Here is a 19895-nt window from a genome sequence, read left to right as displayed (position 1 = left end):
GAACAGTGTGGAGATTCCTTAAAAAACTGGAAATAGAACTGCCGTATGACCCAGCAATCCCACTTCTGGCATACACACCGAGGAAACCAGAACTGAAAGGGACACGTGTACCCCAATGTTCATCGCAGCACTGTTTATAATAGCCAGGACATGGAAGCAACCTAGATGCCCATCAGCAGACGAATGGATAAGGAAGCTATGGTACATATACACCATGGAATATTACTCAGCCATTAAAAAAGAATTCATTTGAATCAGTTCTAATGAGATGGATGAAACTGGAGCCCCTTATACAGAGTGAAGTAAGCCAGAAAGATAAAGAACATTACAGCATACTAACACATATATATGGAATTTAGAAAGATGGTAACGATAACCCTATATGCAAAACAGAAAAAGAGACACAGAAATACAGAACAGACTTTTGAACTCTGTGGGAGAAGGTGAGGGTGGGATGTTTCGAAAGAACAGCATGTATATTATCTATGGTGAAACAGATCACCAGCCCAGGTGGGATGCATGAGACAAGTGCTCGGGCCTGGTACACTGGGAAGACCCAGAGGAATCGGGTGGAGAGGGAGGTGGGAGGGGGGATCGGGATGGGGAATAAGTGTAAATCTATGGCTGATTCATATCAATGTATGACAAAACCCACTGAAATGTTGTGAAGTAATTAGCCTCCAACTAATAAAAAAATTAAAAATAAATAAATAAATAAATAAACAGTGCTGCGATGAACATTGGGGTGCAGGTGTCTCTTTCAGATCTGGTTTCCTCGGTGTGTATGCCCAGAAGTGGGATTGCTGGCTCATATGGCAGTTCTATTTCCAGTTTTTTAAGGAATCTCCACACTGTTCTCCATAGTGGCTGTACTAGTTTGCATTCGCACCAACAGTGTAAGAGGGTTCCCTTTTCTCCACACCCTCTCCAGCATTTATTGCTTGTAGACTTTTGGATAGCAGCCATCCTGACTGGCGTGTAATGGTACCTCATTGCGGTTTTGATTTGCATTTCTCTGATAATGAGTGATGTTGAGCATCTTTTCATGTGTTTGTTAGCCATCTGTATGTCTTCTTTGGAGAAATGTCTGTTTAGCTCTTTGGCCCACTTTTTGATTGGGTCATTTATTTTTCTGGAATTCAGCTGCAGGAGTTGTTTGTATATTTTTTAGATTAATCCTTTGTCTGTTTCTTTGTTTGCTACTATTTTCTCCCATTTTGAAGGCTGTCTTTTCACCTTGCTTATAGTTTCCTTTGTTGTGCAAAAGCTTTGAAGTTTCATTAGGTCCCATTTGTTTATTTTTGCTTTTGTTTCTAATATTCTGGGAGGTGGGTCATAGAGGATCCTGCTGTGATTTAAGTCGGAGAGTGTTTTGCCTATGTTGTCCTCTAGGAGTTTTATAGTTTCTGGTCTTACATTTAGATCTTTAATCCATTTTGAGTTTATTTTTGTGTATGGTGTTAGAGAGTGTTCTAGTTTCATTGTTTTACAGGTGGTTGACCAGTTTTCCCAGCACCACTTGTTAAAGAGGTTGTCTTTTTTCCATTGTATATCCTTGCCTCCTTTGTCAAAGATAAGGTGTCCGTAGGTACGTGGATTTATCTCTGGGCTTTCTATTCTGTTCCATTGATCTATATTTCTGTCTTTGTGCCAGTACCATACTGTCTTGATGACTGTGGCTTTGTAGTAGAGCCTGAAGTCAGGCAGGTTGATTCCTCCAGTTACATTCTTCTTTCTCAAGATTGCTTTGGCTATTCGAGGTTTTTTGTATTTCCATACAAATTGTGGAATTATTTGTTCTAGTTCTGTGAAAAATACCGTTGGTAGCTTGATAGGGATTGCATTGAATCTATAGACTGCTTTGGTTAGTAGAGTCATTTTGACAATATTGATTCTTCCAATCCATGAGCACAGTATATTTCTCCGTCTGTTTGTGTCCTCTTTGATTTCTTTCAGCAGTGTTTTATAGTTTTCTATGTATAGGTCTTTTGTTTCTTTAGGTAGATATACTCCTAAGTATTTTATTCTCTTTGTTGCAATGGTGAATGGTATTATTTCCCTAATTTCTCCTTCTGTTTTCTCATTGTTAGTGTATAGGAATGCAAGGGATTTCTGTGTGTTAATTTTATATCCTGCAACTTTACTGTATTCGTTGAGTAGCTCTAGTAATTTTCTGGTAGAGTCTTTAGGGTTTTCTATGTAGAGGATCATGTCATCTGCAAGCAGAGAGAGTTTCACTTCTTCTTTTCCTATCTGGATTCCTTTTACTTCTTTTTCTGCTCTGATTGCTGTGTCCAACACTTCCAAAGCTATGTTGAACAGTAGTGGTGAGAGTGGGCACCCTTGTCTTGTTCCTGATTTTAGGGGAAATGCTTTCAATTTTTCACCATTGAGGATAATGCTTGCTGTGGGTTTGTCATATATACCTTTTATTATGTTGAGGTATGTTCCTTCTATTCTTGTTTCTGGAGAGTTTTAATCATAAATGGGTGTTGAATTTTGTCAAAGGCTTTCTCTGCATCTATTGAGATAATCATATGGTGTTTATCTTTCAATTTGTTAATGTGGTGTATTACATTGATTGATTTGCAGATATTAAAGAATCCTTGCATTCCTGGGATAAAGCCCACTTGGTCATGGTGTATGATTTTTTTTTAATATGTTGTTGGATTCTGTTTGTTAGAATTTTGTTAAGAATTTTTGCATCCATGTTCATCAGTGATATTGGCCTGTAGTTTTCTTTTTTTGTGGCATCTTTGTCTGGTTTTGGTATTAGGGTGATGGTGGCCTCATAGAATGAGTTTGGAAGTTTGCCTTCCACAGTCTGATACCAAAACCAAAGACAACACAAAATAAAGAAAACTACAGGCTAATATCACTGACGAACATAGATGCAAAAATCCTCAACAAAATTTTAGCAGACAGAATTCAGCAACACATTAAAAAGCTCATACACCATGATCAACTTGGGTTTATCCCAGGGAGGCAAGGATTCTTCAATATATACAAATCAATCAATGTGATACACCATATTAACAAACTGAAACATAAAAACCATATGGTAATCTCAGTAGATTCAGAAAAAGCCTTAAACAAAATTCATCACCCATTTATGATTAAAACCCTTCAAAAAATCAGATAGAAGGAACCTGCCTCAACATAGTAAGGGCATATATAATAAGTGTACAGCAAACATTATTCTCAATGGTGAAAAACTGAAAGCATTTCTCCTAAGATCAGGAGCAGGACAAGGGTGTCCACTTTCACCACTATTATTCAACATAGTTCTGGAAGTCCTTACTACAGCAGTCAGAGAAGAAAAGGAAAAAAAAAAGGAATCCAGATCAGGAAAGAAGAAATAAAACTCTCACTGTTTGCAGATGACATGATACTGTACATAGAAAACCCTAAAGATACTGTCAGAAAATTACTAGAGCTAGTCAGTGAATTTAGCAAAGTTACAGGATACAAAATCAATGTACAGAAATCATTTGCATATCTATATACTAACAATGAAAACTCAGAAAGAGAAATTAAGGAATCAATCCCCTTCACTGTTGCAACAAAAAGAATTAAATATCTAGGAATAAGCTTACCTAAGGAGACAAAAGAACTGTATACAGAAAATTATAAGAAACTGATGAAAGAAATCAAAGATGACGTAAATAGATGGAGAGATATCCCATGTTCCTGGGTAAGAAGAATCAATGTTGTGAAAATGAATATACTACTAAATGGAATCTACAGATTCATTGTGATCCCTATCAAACTACCAATGGCATTTTTCTGATATTTGTTCAGAACTATAACAAAAAATTTCACAATTCATATGGAAACACAAAAGACCCCAAATAGCCAAAGCAGTCTTGAGAAAGAAGAATGGAGCTGGAGGAATCAACCTTCTGAAAGGTTGTTGCTGAACCCACGAGAAGATGCCGGGATTCTTGGCCTCCATAGGAGAAGAATTCAATCCAGGGCCAGAGACAAGGCTTAATTGCTCAGAGCTTTTGTGCAATCGAGTTTATTAAAATATAAAAGGGATAGAGAAATTTCTGACATAGACATCAGAAGCGGGCAGAAGAGACATTACTTTGTCCACACAGGTCCATCTAGTCAAAGCTATGGCTTTTCTAGTAGTCATAAATGGATGTGAGAGTTGGACAGTAAAGAAGGCTGAGTGCTGAAGAATTGATGCTTTCAAACTGTGGTTTTTGGAGAAGACTCTTGAGAGTTCTTTGAACTGCTAGGAGATCAAACTCATTAATCCTAAAGGAAATCAATCTTAAATATTGACTGAAAAGACTGATGCTGATGCTGAAGCTGAAGCTCCAATACTTGGACCACCTGACATGAAGAGCTGACTCATTAGAAAATGCCTTGATGCTGGAAAAGATTTAAGGCAGAAGAATGGGATGACAGAGGATGAGATGATTGGCTGGCAACACCAACTCAACAGACATGAATTTGAGCAAGCTTTGGGAGATGGTGAAGGACAAGGAAGCCTGGCCATGCTGCAGCCCATGGGGTCACAAACAGTCAGACACAACCAGGCAGCTGAACAACAGCAACATCAGGGCAGCCCATAATCAACTCTACTGAGTTGCTGTTTGGTCATGGATACTTCCCTGATGGCTCAGATGGTAAAAGCGTCTGCCAATAGCATGGGAGACTATGGTTTGATCCCTGGGTCAGGAAGATCCCCTGGAGAAGGAAATGGCAACCCACTCCAGTACTCTTGCCTGGAAAATCCCATGGACGGAGGATACAGTCCATGGGGTCACAAAGAGTGGGACACGACTGAGAGACTTCACTACTCATCATGATAGAAGGTATTGAGAACTGGGAAAAAACAAGACATGCATCACATTTTACAGGACAAACATAACTACCTTGGTTTTCATGTCTCATGCCCTATAAATTCATCTTTGTCTTTGACCCTCGAATTTTATTCCTTGCTCTCAGTATGAAAGCATTTCAGTTTAGTGATACATTTTTTGGCAAGAACTAAATATTTAAATGCCACAGCCCCTGGTTTCTTCCTCTCATATCTGCCTGTGCATATCCACAATATGATCTCCCTTAAAAATACCCTCTGTCACTTGTTCATACATGGTTGCATAACATTCTTTCCTCCATATCCAATCTGATCGGGTTTAAATTAAAGATTTCTTCATATCACTTAATGACAAACCAACCTCTGCATTCCTCAAGAGAGTGCACTCTGTCACGAAGATCATATAGACAGAACTGAGAAGGTTACATTCCACCACTCTCCACATACATCCCACTTTATCCACTAGCAAAAATGGGTAAGCCAAATCTACATAGTATTAAGGTCTTCAAGAGCTGAGACCACAAAGAAACCAAGAGAAAATATATCCAGATTTGAATGGATTCCATTAGAATTAGCAGAAATTAGAAACATGAGGAACATAACATGTGGAAATTTGTTATATCTGTTAATGCAACAACTGCAGGTTGTCCTGATGCTGATGGAGGGACTCTCCTAGTGTATCAAACCAGGGGTCTACGTGAGACAGCATAACTGGAAGCTGTCAAGTTAGGCCTGCAGAAGTACCCAGTGGAGAGGAAAGCCTACCAATTTCTAGTTTGTTTCCAGGGATTTTTTTTGTTGAGATCATGTTGGTGCAGTGAATCTGGGAATATACAGCAAAGCAGATGGACAAGACATGACCACTGAAGGATTTGGAGCACAAATTCCTTATAGAGGATGATGCCTGTGTGGTGGGCAGGATCTGAGATGCTCTCACTGTTTCCAGCTCCTGGTTTTAATTCTGTTGTGTGTTTCCTCCCACTGACTGTGAGCTGAGGTAAAGAGATGAAAATACGTTTTCTTTAGAGACAATTATTAGCTCTGAAAATGGAAAGTGTATCACATCATTGGTCTAGACCTCATGCTCCATAGATTTCATGATTGATACAATGGATTTCAACATCTCAAAATTACACATTGAGTGGTAAGTTGAGAAAAAAGTTCTGAAGTTATATTAAGATCCTGCATCTTGGAGGTAAGAAGCAAGAGTATGTAGAATTTCCTCCTGAGATGAAAAGGGACCCAGACCCTTCCCAGGGCATTCACTTTTCTCCTTTTCCTTTTCCATTAATATTAACAAGTCCCCAGAGTTTGGGACAACATGGACCAACTGGCTAATTGTGATCTGTGAGCATTGAGCCCTAAGGTCATACCATTGTAAACAATTAGCCAGGGCCTCCAGCTCATTAATTTGCCTGTTCTAGTACTCTGGCTCCACACTTATGTCCCCATCCTTTGTAGGAACCTGCATCAGAAGGTCCAGGCTGAGTCTGTCTTCCTGCCCATCCTGAGGAGGGACCCTAAGACTTCATCACACACCAGGCAGGAGAGGGACAGTGAGTCTGTGCTTCTTGGTCATGCTCCAGCAGAGATGCAGCCCAGCCCAGTAAGTGCTAAAGGAGACAGTGAAAGTGAAGGGAGTTTGGGAGCATGATTTGTTCCACAACAAGACAAACATGACAGTTGGGATATAGAGACGGAAATGAATTGATTCTTATTGTTCAGTATATCAGTTGTGTTGGATTCTTTTTGACCCCATGGACTGCAGCATGCCAGCCTTCCCTGTCCTTCACCATCTCCAAGAGCTTGCTCAAATTCATGTCCCTTGTGTAGGTGATGCCATCCAGCCATCTCTGCACAGATTGTCCAACCATCTCTCCATCCTCTGTTGTCCCCTTCTCCTCCTGGTTTCAATCTTTCCCAGCATCAGTGTGTTTCTAATAAGTCGGCTATTTAAATCAGGTGGCCAAAGTATTGGCACTTCAGCTTCAGCATCAATGACTATTGACTAATGACTATTGAGGACTATTAAGGACTGATTTCCTTTAGGATTGACTGGTTTGATCTCCTTGTTGTCTGTCCAAGGGACTCTCAAGAGTCTTCTCCAACACCACAGTTCAAAACCATCAATTCTTTGGCACTCTGCCTTCTTGATGGTCCAATTCTCACGTCCATACATTACTACTGGAAAAACCACAGCTTTGACTATATGGACCCTTGTTAGCAAAGCAATGTCTCTTCTTTTTAATATGCTGTCTAGATTTATCATATCTTTCCTTCTGAGGAGCAAGCATCTTTTAATTTCATGGTGCAGTCACTGTCCACAATGATTTTAGAGCCCAAGAAAATAAAATCTGTCACTGTTTCCGTTGTTCTCCCATTCATTTGCCATGAAGCAACAGGACCAGATGCAATGATCTTAGTTTTTGTATGTTGAGTTTTAAGCCAGCTTTTTTACTCTCCTCTTTCACTTTCATCAAGATGCTTTTCAGTTAGCCTTCACTTTCTGCGTTTAGGGTGGTGTCATCTGTATTCTGAGGTTATTGATATTTCTGTTGACAATCTTAATTCTAGCTTGTGCTTCATCCAGCCCCGCATTTTGCATGATGTTCATGGTGAATGTAAGTTAAATAAGCAGGGTGACAATATACAGCTTTGACGTACTCCTTTCCCAATTTGGAACCAGTCCATTGTTCCATATCTGGTTCTAACTGTTGCTTCCTGACCTGCATACAGGTTTCCCAGGAGGCAACTAAGGTGATCTGGTATTCCCATCTCTAAGAATTTTCCAGTTTGCTGTGATCCACATAGTCAAAGGCTTTAGCATAGTCAATGAAGCAGAAGTAGATGTTTTTTGGTATCCCCTTGCTTTTTCTACATTCCAACAGACATTGACAATTTGATCTCTGGTTCCTCTTTTCTAATCGCCAGTCCAGGTTCAATGCATGATACAGGGTGCTCGGGACTGGTGCACTGGGATGACCCAGAGGGATGGGATGGGGAGGAAGGTGGGAGAGGGGTTCAGGATGGGGAACACATGTACACCTGTGGTGGATTCATGCCAATGTATGGCAAAAAACAATACAGTATTGTAAAGCAATTAGTCTCCAATTAAAATAAATAAATTTATATTAAAAATTAAAAATATTAAAAATAATAATAATAATAATAAATCCAGCTTGTACATCTACAAGTTCTCGGTTCACGTACTGTTGAAGCCTAGCTTGAAAGATTTTGAGCATTCCCTTGCTAGCCTGTGAAATGAGTGCACTTGTGTGGTAGTTTGAACGTTCTTTGGCATTTCCCTTCTTTGGGATTACATTTCCCTGATGGCTCAGATGGTAAAGAAACTGCCTACAATGCATGAGACTCAGGTTTTATCCCTGGGTTGGGAAGATCCCTAGAGAAGGGAATTGTAGCCCACACCAGTACTCTTGTCCGGAGAAGGCCAAGGACAGAGGAGCCTGGCAGGCTACAGTTCATGGGGTCACTAAGAGTTGGACACGACTGAGCAACTAATGCTTTTAACATTTCTTTGGGATTAGAATGAAAACTGACCTTTTCAGTCCTGTGGCTGAGTTTTCCAAATTTGCTGGCATATTGATTGCAGCACTTTAACAGCATCATCTTTTAGGATTTGAAATAGCTAAGTTAGAATTTAAATACCTTCACTAACTTTTTCAGAGTAATACTTCTTGAGGCCCATTTGACTTCACATACCAGAATGTCTGGCTCTAGTTGAATGACTGCACCATCGTGGTCATTTGGGTCATTAAGACGTTTTTTGTACAGCTCTTCTGTGTATTCTTGCCTCCTCTTCTTAATATCTTCTGCTTCTGTTATGTCCATACAGTTTCTGTCCTTTACTATGCCCACCTTTGCATGAAATATTCCTTTGGCATCTACAATCCTTCTGAAGAGATCTCTTGTCTTTCCCATTCTATTGTTTTCCCCTATTTCTTTGCATTGTTCACTTAGGAAGGCTTTCTTATCTCTCCTTGCTATTCTTTGGAATTCTGCATTCAGATGGCTGTTTATTCCTTATTTCCTTTGCCTTTTGTGTCTCTACTTTTTTCAGCTATTTGCAAGGCCTCCTCAGGCAACCATATGCCTTTTTGCATTTCTTTTTCTTGGGAATGCTTTTGATCACTGCCTCCTCTACAATGTTACAAACCTCCATCCATAATTCTTCAGGCACTCTGTCAGATCTAATCCCTTGAATCTATTTGTCCCTTTCACTTTATAATCATAAGGGATTTTATTTAGGGCATACTTAAATGGCCTCATGGTTTTCCCTACTTCCCTACTTTCTCTACTTCAATTTCCCTTTCTTCTATTTAAGTCTGAATTTTTCAATGGATACAGTGGTACATGCCATTTTCTCATTATCTTTCTTCCAAACTCTTTTCTTCTTCAAAGGTGTCCAAGATACATACAACCACAGAATATAACACAGAATCTAACCAGTATCTCAGAATTCTTCCTCCTGGGCCTATCAGATGATCCAGAACTGCAGCCTTTGCTCTGTATCCTGTTTCTGTCCATGTACTTGGTCACTGTGCTAGGAAACCTGCTCATCATCCAGGCCATCACCTCTGATCCCCACCTCCACACCCCCATGTACTTCTTCCTCTCCAACCTCTCCTTGGCTGACATTGGTTTCATCTCCACCACGGTCCCCAAGATGATTGTGAACATCCAAACTCACAGCAGAATTATCTCCTGTGAAGGCTGCCTGACTCAAATGTCTATTTTTATCCTTTTTGGAGGCATGGATTGTACTCTTTTGACTGCTATGGCCTATGACCGGTTTGTGGCCATCTGTCATCCACTGCATTACATGGCCATCATGAACACACACCTCTGTGGCTTCTTAGTTTTGGTGTCTTTTTTGGTTAGCCTTTTGGAGTCCCAGGTGCACAATTTGATTGTGTTACAACTCACCTGCTTCAAGGATGTGTAAATTTCTAATTTCTTCTGTGACCCTTCTCTGCTCCTTGACCTGGCCTGTTCTGACACTGTCACCAATAACGTAGTCATGTATTTTGTTGGTACCATCTTTGGTTTTCTCCCTTTATCAGGAATCTTTTTCTCTTATTATAAAATTCTTTCTTCCATTCTGAGAATCCCCTCAACAGGTGGGAAATATAAAGCCTTCTCCACTTGTGGCTCCCACCTTGCAGTTGTTTGCTTATTTTATGGAACAGGCCTTGGGGTGTACCTCATCTCAGCCATCTCACAATCTCCCAGGAAGGATGTGACAGCATCAGTGGTGTACACTGTGGTCACCCCCATGCTGAACCCCTTCATCTACAGTCTTAGGAACAGAGACATCAAAAGGGCCATGTGGAAGCTGCTCAGCAAAATAATCTCATCTTAGTACCTGTGCCATGCATTTGGAGTGTATAAGGTTAAAAAATGTAGCAAGATTAACATCTAGACCTAAAAATTCCACCTCTCTCAGGACATCATTTCTGTAGCCCTTATGGCTTCACTTCTCTTCCTTAGCAGCTTAATTATTACTCATTTTTTTAGGTCCTTATCTGACCATTTGAGAGTTCTATTGTCCTTTATACGTCATATTCAATTTTTGGCTGAATATTGTTATATCTACAGAGATTTTACAGTTTATAATTGGTAGCTCAAGCATCCTCAAAATATAAATAATTCCCTTCCATTTATATATTACCATATGTAAAATAAATAGCAAGTGAGAATTTGCTATGTGACACAGGGAGCTCAACCCAGTGCTCTGTGACAACCTAGAGGGGTGGAATGGGATGGGAGATGGGACGGGGGCTCCAGAGGGAGGGGACATATGTATACTTATGGCTGATTCATGTTGATGAATGGCAGAAGCCAACACAATATTGTAAAGCAATTATCCTCTAAGGAAAAACGGAAAAAGTGTATATGTCAAAGAGTCGTAAGCAAGTAAAAATTAGCTTTCATATCTTTTTACATTGTTCTTCAGGTTTTAGTTCTCAACTTTGTAATTACCTAGTGTATTGTGGTATAGTGGCTAATAAAAATAAAATCTTTAAAAATTTATCTTTTAATACATTGAAAGTTTACAATTCTTCCACAGCCCTTATGTAATTTCTATGTGTATGTGCCTAGTTGCTTCATTTGCATCTGTCTCTTTGGGACCCCAAAGAGTATACTATAGCCCACCAGACTCCTCTGTCCATGGGGATTTTCCAGGCAAGAATACTGGAGTGGGTTGCCATGCCCTCCTCCAGGGAATCTTCCCAACACAGGGATTGAACCCAGGTCTCCTGTACTGCAGATGGATTCTTTACCATCTGAGCCACCAGGGAAGCCTGTGTATTTTCCATAGTAAATGCTATTTTTCACATCTCTGCATGCAGTTATGTGTGAGGATACCTGTCACTGCTTCTCAACCTTGGCTTTTTTTGTAAATCATCTGGGAAGTTTAAAATTTCTGACCCCTGTCTTTTCACCTTGCTTATAGTTTCCTTTGTTGTGCAAAATCTTTTAAGTTTCATTAGGTCCCATTTGTTTATTTTTGCTTTTATTTCCAGTACTCTGGGAGGTGGGTCATGGAGGATCCTGCTGTGATTTATGTCGGAGAGTGTTTTGCCTATGTCTTCCTCTAGGAGTTTTTAGTTTCTGGTCTTACGTTTAGATATTCAATCCATTTTGAGTTTATTTTTGTGTATGGTGTTAGAAAGTGCTCTAGTTTCATTCTTTTACAAGTGGTTGACCAGTTTTCCTAGCACCACTTGTTAAAGAGATTGCCTTTTCTTCATTGTATATTCTTGCCTCCTTTGTTGAAGATAAGGTGGCCATAGGTGAGACAGCAAGAGACACAGATGTATAGAACAGTCTTTTGGACTCTGTGGGAGAGGGCAAGGGTGGGATGATTTGGGAGAATGGCATTGAAACATGTATATTATCATATGTGAAACAAATCACCAGTCCAGGTTCGATGCATGATACAGGGTGCTTGGGGTTGGTGCACTGGAATGACCCAGAGGGATGGGATGGGGAGGGAGGTGGGAGGGGGGTTCAGGATGGGGAACACACATACACCCGTGGCGGATTCATGTCAATGTATGGCAAAACCACTACAATATTGTAAAGTAATTAGCCTCCAATTAAAATAAATAAATTCATATTTAAAAGATAAAATAAAATTTAAAAATTTTTAATCCTTCTTTAAGTTTTTTATTTATACATAGGATTGTTTGTTTCACTACTGTCTCAGTTAAATGTCTGATGTGAGAAACCAATGTACTATTTTTGGGTTTTATTCTGTGCTGGCAGAACAATACAACTTCATTGTCATTTCATCAGTTTACTCAAGTGATTGACAAAACTGCATATATTTGAGTTGTGCCACATGAAGGTTTTCTAAAGGTGTACAAAGTGATGATTTAATACAGAGGGACCTTGGGGATGATTACAGTCAAGTTAATTAGCATACCTGTCACCTCACAAGAGTTCCTATTTGTGTGTATAGAAACAGTTAAGTAGACCTCTCTTAGCAGATTTTAAGAAAACAACCAGAATTATTAGCTGGTTTTTTTTATTTATTCATCTATCAATAGACACTTAGCTGTATTTTCACTGTTTCAAATGACAGCACAATGACAAGGAAACGAACATATCTCTTTGAGGTTCTGATATATCTCGTTGGCATCTACCTTGAAGTAGGGTTGCTGGAGCCTATGGTAGATCTATTTCAATTAGTTTCAGTTTTTAATTTTTAAGGAACCTCCGTTCTGTTTTCTATAATGGCTGTACCAGTATTTATGCTCACTGATCAGGTACAAGTTGTTCCCTCACTTCTACATCCTCCCAACATTTGTTTTCTTTTAAGTTTTTTTCTTTAAAAAGTCATCCAAAGAGATGTGAGTTGAACTTTGAGTTAGCTATGGACTTGCATTTGCAATATTAACTCCTGTTGTGTGCCTTTTCATATACCTGATGGTCTGGTTCTCCTGATCATAAACCCACCTGTTTACAGATGAAGAGTTCAGCACCAGAGAAGGTCCCACAACGAGGTCAAGACACAGCCTTCTTAGATCGAGTTAACAGATTTTCATGCAAACCCTTCCTGGTAAAGGAATCACAATTCTCTCACTCTGATGCCTGAAAGTAACTCAGCTTTATTATTTTAGCAGGTCACATTCTGATTTAACTGAGAAAAAATTCTAAATAGTATAATGTAAACACCTCTGGGCTATTTCCTGATCTCTAAACTTCTGATAATAATTGAATCTTCCTAATAGGATTATTGAAAGAAAGTCTTAAAAATCATTTATACTTCTTAAACAAGTGGTTTTCAGTTCCTGTTGGTCAATAATTTATGTGTTGCTTTTGTTGTTGTTCAGTCACTAAGCCAGCTCCCACTATTTGCAACCCCATGGACTGTAGCCTGCTAGGCTCCTCAGTCCATGGGATTTTCCAGGCAAGGACACTGGAGTGGGTTGCCTTTTCCTTCCCCAAATTTATGTGTGCCTTTTTAAAAATACTCAGTTACCCCAGGCTCAGCCTAGAACCAATTTCAGGATCTACATGTGAGTTAACTGGTCACCCTAATGTGAAGCTGGGCTTGATAAACACTGCCAAAGAACATTGCCCAATACTTAGTAAAAGCTTCCTTAGTATTATGAATTAATGCTATCTTCAATAACCCCTACTTATTTTTAAAATACAAATATTTAATAATATTTGATTCAGATCTCATATTCATGGAGATTTGAAACATTAACAATAAAATTTAACTTCTCTTGGTACCTCAGCTCCATCTCTTTCCTCAGCATACAAGTCCCCAAAAGTAACCAGTGTCATGGAGTTGATGGGTATGTTTCCTTGTCAGTGTTTTCATAATATCAGTATTCATTTATGTATCCATAACTAGCTTTTGTAAAATTTTCTCTAAACAGAATACTATCCATATTGCCCCTGAAATAAACTTGTTTACCACAATATTATGGTCAAGTCTCTTTGCAAAGAACATTCAACTACTTCAAACATTTTCCTGACACACATTATTACATAAGAAAAGACAACATTTTCATCAGTTCATAAATTTACCTTTATAAAAATTATTATAAATTGGATAAATTTAAAATATATCTTTCATATGTATTTTAAATACAATAATATATACTTTAATACAGTATATATATTAAATATTTAGCTTACATTATATATGTTATATTTTTATTCATATCAGTTTCTGCTTACAAAAGTCCTATGAAAATTCTTGGACCTCTCTCTGTATTATACAAATGGGAATTTGTGTATAATATGTGAGTGGGAATTGTTGTTCAAGTTCTAACAATCAGTTTCATAATCAATTTTACTAATTAATATTAGTAATAGCTTATGTTTGTATCAGGGCTTTCCTGGTGGCTCAGATGATAAAAGAACCCACCTGCAATGTGAGAGACCTGTGTTCGATCCCTGGGTTGGGAAGATCCCCTGGAGAAGAGCATGGTAACCCACTCCAGTTTTCTTGCCTGGAGAATCCCATGGAATAGGAGCCTGGTGGGCTACAATTCATGGAGTCCCAAAGGGTTGGACATAACTGAGCAACTAAGTAAAGCAGCAGAGCATATTGGTTTCAATGCAAAAATCATTGCTGTCAACTGCATCCTGTTTTATTAAGTACAATTTGAAAAAATCCTTGATGCCTGTCCGATTTTATTTTAATAATAGCTTCACGTGGCATTTTTCTCTTGTATAAGAAATATTATCAAACTTAGATTCAAATCTGAACTGCAAAATGCATGACTATGCAATCAGTTCAGTTCAGTCACACAGTCTTTTATGACACTTTGCAACCTCATGGACTGTAGCACACCAGACTTCCCTGTCCATTACCAACACCCAGAGCTTGCTCAAACTCATGTCCATCGAGTCGGTGATGCCATCCAACCATCTCATCCTCTGTCGTCTCCTTCTCCTCCTGCCTTCAATCTTTCCCAGCATCAGGGTCTTTTCCAATGAGTCAGTTCTTCTTTGCATCAGGTGGCCAAAGTATTGGAGTTTCAGCTTCAGTATCAGTCCTTCCAAGGAATATTCAGGACTGATTTCCTTTAGGATTGACTAGTTGGATCTCCTTGCAATCCAAGGGACTCTCAAGAGTCCTTCCTAATACTGCAGTTCAAAAGCATCGATTCTTCAGTACACAGCTTTCTTTATGGCCCAACTCTCACATCCAACATGACTAATGGAAAAACCATAGTTTTGACTAGACGGACCTTTGTGGCTAGATGGACTGAGTGACTAAGCACAGCACAGTACCCCTCCCAGCTCCTCAGCAATCACTGTGGGAAGTGGTGTATCACAGTTTTTGGAGCCTTCATTCACATTTGTGAGGTTACCTGGTGGTCTAGTGGCTAGGATTTGGCACTTTCACCACCACAGTCTGGGTTCGATTCCTGGTCGGGAAGTCTCTTTTTGGCATCCCAGGTGGCTCAATGGTAAAGAATTCACCTGCCAGTGCAGGAGCCACAGAAGAATGGGTTCAATCGCTGAGTCAGGAAGATCCCCTGGAGAAGGAAATGGCAACCCACTCCAGTATTCTTGCCTAGGAAATCCCATGGACAGAGGAGTCTGGCAAGCTATACTCCATGAGGTTGCAAACAGTCGGACACAATTTAGAGACTAAACAACAACATTAACATTTGGGGGCCCAAAATCACTGATGGCTGTGACATTTCTTATTTATTGATATGGCAGGAGATATTTTCATTACACGTGGGAAAGTCTGTTTCTTATTCAATATAGTTCATTGAATGCTTGTGCTTAGTCACTCAGTCGTGTCCAACTCTTTACAACCCCATGAACTGCAGCCCGCCAGGCTCCTTTGTCCTTGGGGATTCTCCAGGCAAGAATACTGGAGTAGGTAGCCATGCTCTTCTCCAGGAGATCTTCCTGACCCGGGGATCGAATTCACGTCTCCCACATTTCAGGTGGATTCTTCACCATCTGAGCCACCAGAGAAGCCCATTTCTGTGATCACAGATTGTCATTCCAAAACTTCCTTACTCTCCTAACATTATTCAGGCCAGTGTAATGAAAAAGGTAACATAGAAACCAGTGGGGGGAAAAATAGTATGAAAACAAAGATGAACAAACAAAAAAACTGGATATGAGACACTCAGAAATATTCCTGAAGGTACCAGGGCCTATGACCCCAATACTCAACTATAAAATGGGACACATTGTTAGGGTCCACAAGGGGCTCATAGTGTATTGGTTAAAAGTGGCCCATTGTGGTGATCTGGCAAACAAAGGATGAAGTCACAGTGGCCACACTGCCCTAGTGACAGCCTGTTTTTCCGTGCTGGTGCAAGTTTCTCCAGACTACGTGACCACCCGACCGTAAGATCCCTCTGACTACATGAACACAAGATCCCAGCTCCATGCTAAAGATAAACTGAGGCCCCCTTCCTTCAGGGCAAAATTTCCTATCGATAGGGTGTAAGAAGTGTTGGCTGTAAAGGGAGAGCACTGGTTTCTCTCTAAAGCCAGTCACTTTCTTTCTTCCTATAATAAATCTTTCTGCTTGAATGCCCAGCTAGCTCTGTTTTGATTTGACTCACCTTACACATTTGGGTCAGTTCTAATGACGTTGATGAACCTGGAACCTATCATACAGAGTTAAAGCAAGAGAAGGACAAATATTGTATATTAATGCATATATATGAAATTTAGAAAGATGGTACTGATGATTCTACATGATGGTCAGCAAAGGAGACACAGACATAAAGTACAGACTTTTGGATCAAATTTAAGTATTTTGTTTGTGAATTGCTAGAATCCAAAATATGGTGATTGCAGCCATGAAATTAAAAGATGCTTACTCCTTGGAAGGAAAGTTATGACCAACCCAGACAGCATATTAAAAAGCAGAGACATTACTTTGCCAATAAAGGTCCATCTAGTCAAGGCTATGGTTTTTCCAGTAGTCATGTATGGATGAGAGGGTTGGACTGTGAAGAAAGCTGAGTGCCAAAGAATTGATGCTTTTGAATTGTGGTGTTGGAGAAGACCCTTGAGAGTCCCTTGGACTGCAAGGAGATCCAACCAGTCCATCCTAAAGGAGATCAGTTATGGGTGTTCATTGGAAGGACAGATGCTGAAGCTGAAACTCCAATACTTTGGCCAACTCAAGCGAAGAGCTGACTCATTGGAAAAGACCCTGATGCTGGGAGGGATTGGAGGCAGGAGGAGAAGGGGACGACAGAGGATGAGATGGCTGGATGGCATCACCAACTCCCTGGACATGAATTTGAGTAGACTCCAGGAGTTGGTGATGGACAGGGAGGCCTGGTGTGCTGTGATTCATGGGGTTGCAAAGAGTCAGACATGACTGAGCAACTGAACTGAACTGACTGAAAATATGGACACAGTGTTGCATGCCCATTTATTTGTTTCCTTTCTTTCAATTTCTCTTCTTTTTCAAAAGTGTCAAAGCTATATGGAGCCACAGAATCTAACAAATGACTCAGAGCATTACTTGGACATTATGAACACACGTCTCCGTGGCTCATTGGTTTTGGTATCACTTTCCATCAGTCTCTTGGTTTCCCAGATGCACAGTTTGATGCTGTTAAAACTCACCTGCTTCAAAGATGTGGGAAATTCTCAATTCTTCTGTGACCCTTCTCAACTCTTCGACCATGCGTGTTCTGACACTTTCACCAATAACACAGTATTTTGGTGCCATCTCTGGTTTTCTCCCTATCTCAGGGATCTTTTTCTCTTATTGTAAAATTGTTTCCTCTATTCTAATGGTCCCTTCATCAAGGGGGAGGTACCTTTCTCCACCTGTGGCTCTCACCTGGCAATTGTTTGCTTATTTTATGGAACAGGTCTTCGTGTGTACCTCAGCTCAGCCGTCTCACAATCTTGCAGGAGGTATACAGCAGTCTCAGTGATGTACACTGTGGTCACCCCCATGCTGAACACCTTCATCTACAACGTGAAAAACAGAGATGTCAAAAGGGTCATGTGGAGGTTCATCAGCAAAACAATCTGTTTCTAAAAAATGTTTCATTTTGGGCTTTTTTAGTGGATGGGATATGGAATACTGATCTTTATTTTTTTAATTAATTTATTTTAATTGGAGGCTAAATGCTTTACAATATTGTAGTGGTTTCTTCGATACCCTGACATGAATCAGCCATGGGTGTATATGTGTCCCCCATTCTGAGACCCCTCCCACCTCTATCCCCTCCCCATCCCTCAGGGTCACCTCAGTGCACTGGCCCTGATCACCCTGTCTCATGCATTGAACCTGGACTGGAAAACTATTTCACATATGATAATATACATGTTTCAATGCTATTCTCTCAAATCATCCCACCCTTGCCTTCTCCCACAGAGCCCAAAAGTCTGTCCTTTACGTCTGTGTCTCTTTCACAGTCTCACATATAGGGTCATTGTTACCATCTTTCTAAATTCCATATATATGCATTAATGTACTGTCTTGGTGTTTTTCTTTCTGAGTTACTTCGCTCTGTTTAATAGGCTCCAGTTTCATCCACCTCATTAGAACTGATTCAAATGTATTCTTTTTAATAGCTGAGTAATATTCCATCGTGTATATGTACCACAGCTTCCTTACCCATTCATCTGCTGATGGGCATCTAGGTTGCTTCCATGTCCTGGCTATTGTAAACAGTGCTGCAATGAATATTGGGGTACACACGTCTCTTTCAATTCTGGTTTCCATAGTGAGTATGCCCAGCAGTGGGATTGCTGGGTCGTATGGCAGTTCTATTTCCAGTATTTTAAGGAATCTCCACACTGTTCTCCATAATGGCTTTACTAGTTTGCATTCTCACCAACAGTGTAAGAGGGTTCCCTTTTCTCTGCACCCTCTCCAGCATTTATTGTTTGCAGAATTTTTGATAGCAGCCATTCTGACTGGCGTGAAATGGTACCTCATTGTGGTTTTGATTTGCATTTTTCTGATAATGAGTGATGTTGAGCATCTTTTCATGTGTTTGTTAGCCATCTGTATGTCTTCTTTGGAGAAATGTCTGTTTAGTTCTTTGGCCCGCTTTTTGATTGGGTCGTTGATTTTTCTGGAATTGAGCTGCAGGAGCTGCTTGTATATTTTGGAGATTAATTCTTTGTCAGTTGCTTCATTTGCTATTATTTTCTCCCATTCTGAAGGCTGTCTTTTCACCTTGCTTATAGTTTCCTTCATTGTGCGAAAGCTTTTAAGTTTAATTAGGTCCTATCTGTTTATTTTTACTTTTATTTCCATTACTCTGGGAAATGGATCATAGAGGATTCTGTTGTGATTTATGTCAGAGACTTTTTGCCTATGTTTTTCTCTAGCTGTTTCATAGTTTCTGGTCTCACATTTAAATCTTTAATCCATTTTGAGTTTATTTTTGTGTATGGTGTCAGAAAGAGTTCTAGTTTCATTCTTTTACAAGTGGTTGACCAGTTTTCCCAGCACCACTTGTGAAAAAGATTGTCTTTTCTCTACTGTATATTCTTGCTTCCTTTGTCAAAGATAAGGTGTCCATAGGTTCGTGGATTTATCTCTGGGCTTTCTATTTTGTTCCATTGATCTATGTTTCTATCTTTGTGCCAGTACCATACTGTCTTGATGACTGTGGCCTTGTAGTGTAGACTGAAGACAGGTAGGTTGATTCCTCCAGTTTCATTCTTCTTTCTCGAGATGCTTTGGTTATTCAAGGGTTTTGTGTTTTCATACTAATTGTGAAATTATTTGTTCTAGTTCTCTGAAAAATACCATTGGTAGCTTGATAGGAACTGCATTGAATCTATAGATTGCTTCAGGTAGTATACTCATTTGACCTCAAGAAACAAGAGAAAAATCAAATAAATAACCTAACTTTATACCTAAAGCAACTTAGAAAAAGAAGAAATTAAGAACACCAGGGTTAGTGGAAGGAAAGAAATCATAAAAATTAGGGCAGAAATAAATGAAAAAGAACCAAGGAGACTACAGCAAAAATCAACAAAACTAAAAGCTGGTTTTTTGAGAAGACAAATGAAATAGATAAACCATTAGCTAGACTCATCAAGAAAAAAA

The 19895-nt window shown here is 39.6% G+C and overlaps 2 pseudogenes; both read left to right on the top strand.

The window, feature by feature from the left end:
• Nucleotides 1–5943: 5943 nt before the first annotated feature.
• LOC122440927 lies at nt 5944–10214 on the top strand (annotated as a pseudogene).
• A 7083-nt stretch (nt 10215–17297) lies between these two features.
• Nucleotides 17298–17864, top strand: LOC122440926 (annotated as a pseudogene).
• Nucleotides 17865–19895: the final 2031 nt, after the last annotated feature.

Source organism: Cervus canadensis, chromosome 4 (genome assembly GCF_019320065.1).
Source record: "Cervus canadensis isolate Bull #8, Minnesota chromosome 4, ASM1932006v1, whole genome shotgun sequence".
Classification (NCBI taxonomy): domain Eukaryota; kingdom Metazoa; phylum Chordata; class Mammalia; order Artiodactyla; family Cervidae; genus Cervus; species Cervus canadensis.
The sequence above is the reverse complement of the archived record's forward strand: the minus strand, read 5'-3'. Positions and strand labels throughout refer to the sequence as shown.